A 6917-nucleotide genomic window follows, 5' to 3' on the forward strand; every position below is an offset into this window, starting at 1 on the left:
GCTGATTACATTGTTTAATTATATTTTCCAGAATCTTGCCAATTATTGAGGTCAGGCTGATAGGTCTGTAGTTTCCTGGATCCATTTTTCCCCTTTTTTGAAGATGGGAACTACATCAACTCTCTTCCAGTCCTCTGGTAGTTCCCCAGTGCTCCAGGATCTTTGAAAAATATAGTTTAGTGGTTCTGAGATCACATCTGCCAGTTCCTTGAGAACCTTGGGGTATAATCCATCTGGTCCTGGTGATTTGAACTTGTCTAGGGTAGACAGGTGCTCACTTACCATTTTCTTGCCTATCTTAACTTGTGTTTCTAATCTGTTTTTTATGGTACTATTTTTGATAGGCTGGACTGTTTTTTCCCTTTGTGTAAAGACAGATGCAAAAAATGAGTTAAATAGTTCTGCTTTCTTCCTGTTGCTTGTCACCTTCTTGCCACTTTCCCACACTAATGGACCAATCATTTCCTTAACTTTTTTTCTTGATTTTTACATGTAGAAAGAAGCTTTTTTGTTATTTTTACTTTGGTCACAAGCCTTAGTTCATTTTTAAGCCTTAGCTTTCTTCACTTCATCTTTGCAGGCTCGGGCTATTTGCTGATATTCTGACTTAGTTATGTGCCCCTCTTTCCATTTTTTATACTTGTCCTTTTTATCTTTCAATTTATCAGAGAGTTCTTTATGCAGCCATGCTGGTTTCTTTTAAGAGCTGTTATTTTTCTTCTTTGTTGGTATTGTGCTAGACTGGGCTTTTATTATCTCACTTTTCAAAATTTCCCAAGCTTCTTGAGTTGTTTTCCCCTTGAGGATTCTCATCCATGGAATCCTTCCCAAGCCCTCTCTAAGTTTATTGAAATTAGCTCTCTTAAAGTCCAAGACTCTAGTTTGACTGTGTTCTATTGCTTATGCTTTCCTAATGTTGAATTCCAATATTGCATGATCACTTCCCCCAAGGTTCCTGTGGCTTCAACACCTTCTATCATTTCATCTCTGTTAATGAGGATTAGATCCAATATGGCTAATCCCCTAGTTCCCTTCTCTACTTTTTGGGAGACAAAGTTGTCTGCTAGGTTTATCAGGAATTTGTTTGATCTTCCACTTGGTGCAGAATTTGTCTCCCAGTTGATGTCAGGATAGTTAAAGTCCCCCATTACTATTGTGATGTGCTTCCTACATACCTTAGTTAGCTGACTAGCAAAAAGTTCATCTATTTCCTCTGTTTGGTTGGGTGGCCTATAGTATACATCTATGGCAATGTTATTCCCCCCCCCCTTTTATATTGACCCAAATGCATTCAAGACAGTTTTTATCATAGTTGTGCTCTATTTCTGTAGAAATGTAGTTATTTCTTATATATAGAGCAATTCCACCTCCTCTTTTGTTTGGTCTGTTTCTTTTAAATAATTTAAATTCCTCTAGCTATGTGTTCCATTTGTGGGTTTCATCCCACCATGTTTCCGTAATGCCAACAATATCATATCTGTCCTCACTGAATTTCTAGTTCACCCTGTTTACTGTTCATACTCTGTGCATTGGTGTATAGACGTTTGAGTCCTTTATGACTGATCCTTTGTTTAATTTCTACATAACCTACAGTATGTGGTACCTGAGTTCCCCTATTTTCTTACCACCTGTAAGGTTAGTGCACTTTGTGTGACACTCGTTATTAAAAGCTTGATTTTGCTTGACAGCAAGGTTAATATTCTTGTCCACACACACATCTATGTTACATGCAATGATAATCCTATAATTTTATATTGCCGGGGACAGGGATGTTCTGTATGAATTAACTCACTGTCCCCATTGTTTAGTTTAAATATTCCTCCAGAAAATCTGTGAATTTATTGCCCAGTAACTCAGTCCCTTTCTTGGATGGATGCAAACCATCTCTTTTGTACATTTTTTCATTGGACCAGCTACAGACATCGTGACTAATATAACCAAAGCCTCCCCCTTTACACCACTCCTTTAGCCACATATTGAATTCTGCTATACGCTGGCCTTTTCCATTTTGCTCCTTATACACTGGTAAAACCTCTGAAAAAGTAAGCCTACAGCTATCCTGCTAAGTTCCTGCCCCAAGCTCTGGAAATCATTCTGCACGGAGAGTATATCTTTTTGGGACAGATCATTAGTGCCAAGATGTACAATAGCATCCACATCACAGTCCTTACTGGCATTCTTGACTATTTTAAAAATACGCTTCTTGTCCCTACTGGCAGTAGCACCTGGAAGACATCTGACCTCTTTCGAAACCAGAAGGTGGCTTCTCTTTTTGGATTACTTGCTCTTCTGGCATGACTGATGTGTAATACCCGATTCACACTTCTCCCTGTCAAAAACAAGTTCTTCATCTTGGACCACGATCCCCTGCTTATTTGAATTATCATCACAACTACCTTGACCTGTCTCCTTAATGTCAGCAAGGGCATTGTATCGGTTATGAAGGGACACAGCAAAAGCTTTGTGTTTATGGTTCATAGCTCTCACCCTGCCAGATCCCACGGTTGTCCACACTGCCCTTCTCCTGCAGGATCTATGTGGTAGAGGGGGCTGATAGCGTGGAGGCTCAATAGAGTAGAAAGGCTGACTGGACACCTAATTTCTGTCTGAAGAGCACAGATTACAGACCCTAGATAAATAATCTATCCTTGTAGACTAGTGATTTGTTTACAAATAGGACAGTTTCCAAGTTTGAAAAGAGTACTGCGAAAGACAGCTGCAAAACAAGTGTTGCATTGAACTAAGCCAGACATTCTGAGATGAAAGGAATCTCAGACACACTTGCCCTGAATGTACTGCTGCTGTTTTTGATTTTTAGTTATATGATTCTACTTTCCTCCTCCACCCTCCTCCTTCTTAACCCACAGATTGTAGCTCTTCCCCACAACCTCTGGGCAGTTTAAATGCAATGGAGGTCCAATCAGCAGGGGCTCAGCTACTTTCCTCCATTAACTGCAACATACACAATATAAAATGACTGTAGGAATTTAATACCTTTCCAATAAATAAGTAAATAAGCAAATAAATAAATAAATAAATAAACAAACAAACAAACAAACAAAAGCAAATAAATAAATTGTTAATATAGAGAATCATGTTAACTAAAATAATAAATAAATAAATAAATAAATAAATAAATAAACAAAGAAAGAAAGAAAGAAAGAAAGAAAGAAAGAAAGAAAGAAAGAAAGAAAGAAAGAAGCTAATAAAACTGTGAACGTTGAAATAATCTTTCCCAATCTTATAATAATAGATCTTATAATAATAGAGCCAAATGATTTGGAACAGATTAAGGACAGATAAAAAGTATTTGTTCACATAAAATGTATTTTTTAGATCTTTTTAATAATCTTTTATAATTAATTTTATTACGTGCTTTTATCCAGCATTAGATTATACTCAATGTATTTTTATTGTCAGGTCAGTATGATTTAGTTTTTCTGAAGGTGGCTAGGTTTTGTTATACTGTCTGTAAAACTAGGCAGACCTTGGTCACCCATTGATTACATCATTAATTGTAATATATTGCTATGTCTTCTTGTGTTGGTTCTGTTTAGTTTTGTTTTATTTAAATGTTTAATTTATGTGTTGGCCTTTGGCTGTAATAATAAAAATTGAATTGAATAAAATGTATTATCAATTTATCAATCAGAATAGACCTGAAAGGAACCTTGGAGGTCTTCTACTCTAACCCCTTGCTCAAGCAGGAGACCCTATACCATTTCAGATAGATGGTTGTCTAATCTTTTCTTAAAAACCTCCAGTGATGAAGTGCCTACAAGTTTCGAAGGCAAGCTGTTCCACTGATTATTTTTTCTCACCGTTAGGAAGTTTATCCTTAAGTCCAGATTGCTTCTCTCCTTGATTAGTTTCCATCTATGGCAGTGGTTCTCAACCTTTTTAATGCCGCGACCCCAACTGGTCGTAAGTCGAGGACTAAACTGGTCGTAAGTCGAGGACTAAACCGGTTGTAAGTCGAGGACTACCCAACCGGTCGTAAGTCGAGGACTTTCCCTGCCCGGGAGCCCCGCGCATGCGTGGTTCCGCCCCCTGCGCCGGCCGAGGCGTAGCTGGCAAGCGGCAGAGACGGAGCAGGCCAACCATCAGCTGGCCCAGCCCAAGGGAGGTAAGGCACCCGCCGGAAAAGGGGAAAAAATGGCAGACAAAAAAAATGGCGGACAGCCTTGCTTGGCGACCCCCATGAAATGGTCGATTGACCCCAAATGGGGTCCCGACCCACAGGTTGAGAACCACTGATCTATGGTGTCTTGTCTTCCCTTCTGGTGCTTTGGAAAATAAGTTGACCCTCTCTTCTTAGCCCCTCAAATACTGTTATCATGTCACCCCTAGTCCTGCTTTTCTCTAGACTGGTCATACCCAATTCCTGCAACCGTTCTTCATATGTTTTTTTCTCCAGGCCCTTCTTTGCACTTTTTCCAAAGTCTCAACATCTTTTTTGTAATGTGGTGACCAAAACTGGATGCAATATTCCAGGTATGATCTTACTAAGGATTTATAAAGCGGTATTAATACTTCATGTGATTTTGATTCTATGCCTCTGTTTATACAACTAAGAATTGTATTAGTGTTTTGGCTACTGGCTCATGTTTAAGTGATAATCCACTAGAACTCCAAGGTCCCTCTTACAGTTATGGTTTTGGAGCCAGGTTTTGCCTAATCTGTACTTGTACCTTTGGTTTTTCCTGCCTAGGTGTACAATCTTGCTTTTCTCTACATTAAATATCATTTTGTTGAATAGGGCCCATTTTTCAAGTCTGTCAAGGTCTTTTTGGATCCTAGCTTGTCTTCTATTCGTGCTAGCTTAGTGTCATCTGCAAATTTGATATGTTCCCCTTCTATTCCCTTATCTAAGTCATTTATGCAGATATTGAAGAGTACTGAAGACTACTAGGCCTAAGACGGAATATTAAGGACTGCTTGTTGAGTATGGTTTGTCAAGCCAGTTACAAATCCATCTGGTGGTGATGCTGTCTATCACACATTTTTTTAGTTTACCAAGAAGTAGGTTGTGATCTACTTTGTCAAATGCCTTGCTGAAGTCTAAGTATACTATACTTACATAAAAAGGGTATGGCTAACTGATGAAGGCAAAAAAGCCAGAAATGGTCCATCTTAGTCTCCCAATTTAATTCTTTACTCTCTGTCAGAAAAAAGAAATTTGGATATAAAAATATTTCGCAGTTGCGACTTGAGCCTGCTCTATGCCCCTAGTTGGGGGCGGCAAGGCAAGAGATATTGTAAAAAGAGTAAAACTGCAGTATGGCAGTTGAAAATGTCAAGGTGTTCACAATCAGACCGATCTGTCTGAACTCCCTACTATACTAAGTATATTCGCTGGTCTACTAATTTTGTCACTTTGTCAAAGAATGAAATATGATTGGTTTGGCATGATCTATTTTTAGCAAACCTGTGCTGGCTACTAGTTATAACTTTGTTTCCAGATGTTCACAGATCTGTTTTTTTAATACTGTACTATACTATACTATACTATACTATACTATACTATACTATACTATACTATACTATACTATACTATACTATACTGTACTGTACTGTACTGTACTGTACTGTACTGTACTATACTGTACTGTACTGTACTATACTATTCCAGTATCTTCCCAGATATTGATGTTATGCTGATTGGTCTATAGTTTCCTGGGTCTCTTCCCCCCCCCAGGTCTCTTTCCCCCCCTTTTTGAAGATGGGCACCATATCAGCTCTTTTCCAATCTTCTGGTAGTTCCCCGGTACCCCAGGATTTTTTAAAGATATGGTACAATGGTTCTGAGATAATGTCTTCCAGCTCTGTCAGAACTCTGGGATGTAATCCATCAGGTCCTGGTGATTTATATTCATCCAGGCCAGACAGGTGTACTCCTACCATTTTCTTGCTTATTTTAATTTTTATTTCTAGTCTGTCTTTTACAATTATGTTTTTGGTAGGTTGAGTTATAGTTTCTTTTTGCATGAAGATTGATGCAAAGAATGAGTTAAGCAGCTCTTCTTTCTCTCTACTACCTGTTACTTCCTTGCCATTTTCTCTGTTTAGTGGACTAACTGCTTCCTTGACTTTTTTGTTGTTGTTTATATGTTGAAAGAAACTTTTTTTATTATCTTTGACTTTTGTTGCAAGTCTGTATTCATTCTGAGTCTTTCCTTTCCTGACTTCTATCTTTCCAGATTCAGGCTATCTGCTGATATTCTGCCTTAGTTATGTGTTCCTCTTTCCATTTTTTGTACTTATCCTTTTTGTCTTTCAGTTTATCAGAGAGATCTTTGTGCAACCATGCTGGTTTCTTCTTGGATTTCTTGTTTATCTTTTTCAGTGGTATTGTGTTGGACTGGGCTTTTATGATCATATTTTTCAGTGTTTCTCAAGCTTCTTGAGTTGCTTTTCCCTTTAGGATTTTTATCCATGGAATTTATCTTAGGCTCTCTCTGAGTTTGTTAAAATCAGCTCTTTTAAACTTCAAGGCACTGGTTGGATTATATTCTATTGCTTATATTTGCATTATATTGAATTCCAATATGATGTGGTCACTCTCACCCAAGGTTCTGGCCAAGGCTTAACTTTCCTAAAGTATGTACTGACTTTAAGTTTTCTTTGAAAATACTTTAAAAACACTATGGTAGACAGGTTTACCAGTAGGCTATTAGCATGATAACTGAGACTTGCATGTCCAGAAGCAGTTTCAATTCTACACACCATCCTTCTGATTTTCACATCATCTTTAATTACTTCTTCATGCCATTGTATATTCCATCTGTTTCATTCTCATTCTGTATTATTCACAAATATGCTGTGAAATGTAAAATGGAGGCAGGATCATGGCACACAGTTTTCCTAATAAAATATCCAAAATATAAGGCAATACACTGGAAAGTTACTTCCATTTG

General features: G+C 37.9%; 1 protein-coding gene across 1 annotated transcript in view; it reads right to left on the reverse strand.

The window, feature by feature from the left end:
• The window catches only part of CCDC85A (coiled-coil domain containing 85A), a 132601-nt gene that overhangs the window by 10744 nt on the left and 114940 nt on the right, over positions 1–6917 (reverse strand). The window lies entirely within an intron of this gene.

Source organism: Protobothrops mucrosquamatus, unplaced genomic scaffold (genome assembly GCF_001527695.2).
Source record: "Protobothrops mucrosquamatus isolate PMUCROS unplaced genomic scaffold, P.Mucros_1.0 scaffold_256, whole genome shotgun sequence".
Lineage (NCBI taxonomy): Eukaryota > Metazoa > Chordata > Lepidosauria > Squamata > Viperidae > Protobothrops > Protobothrops mucrosquamatus.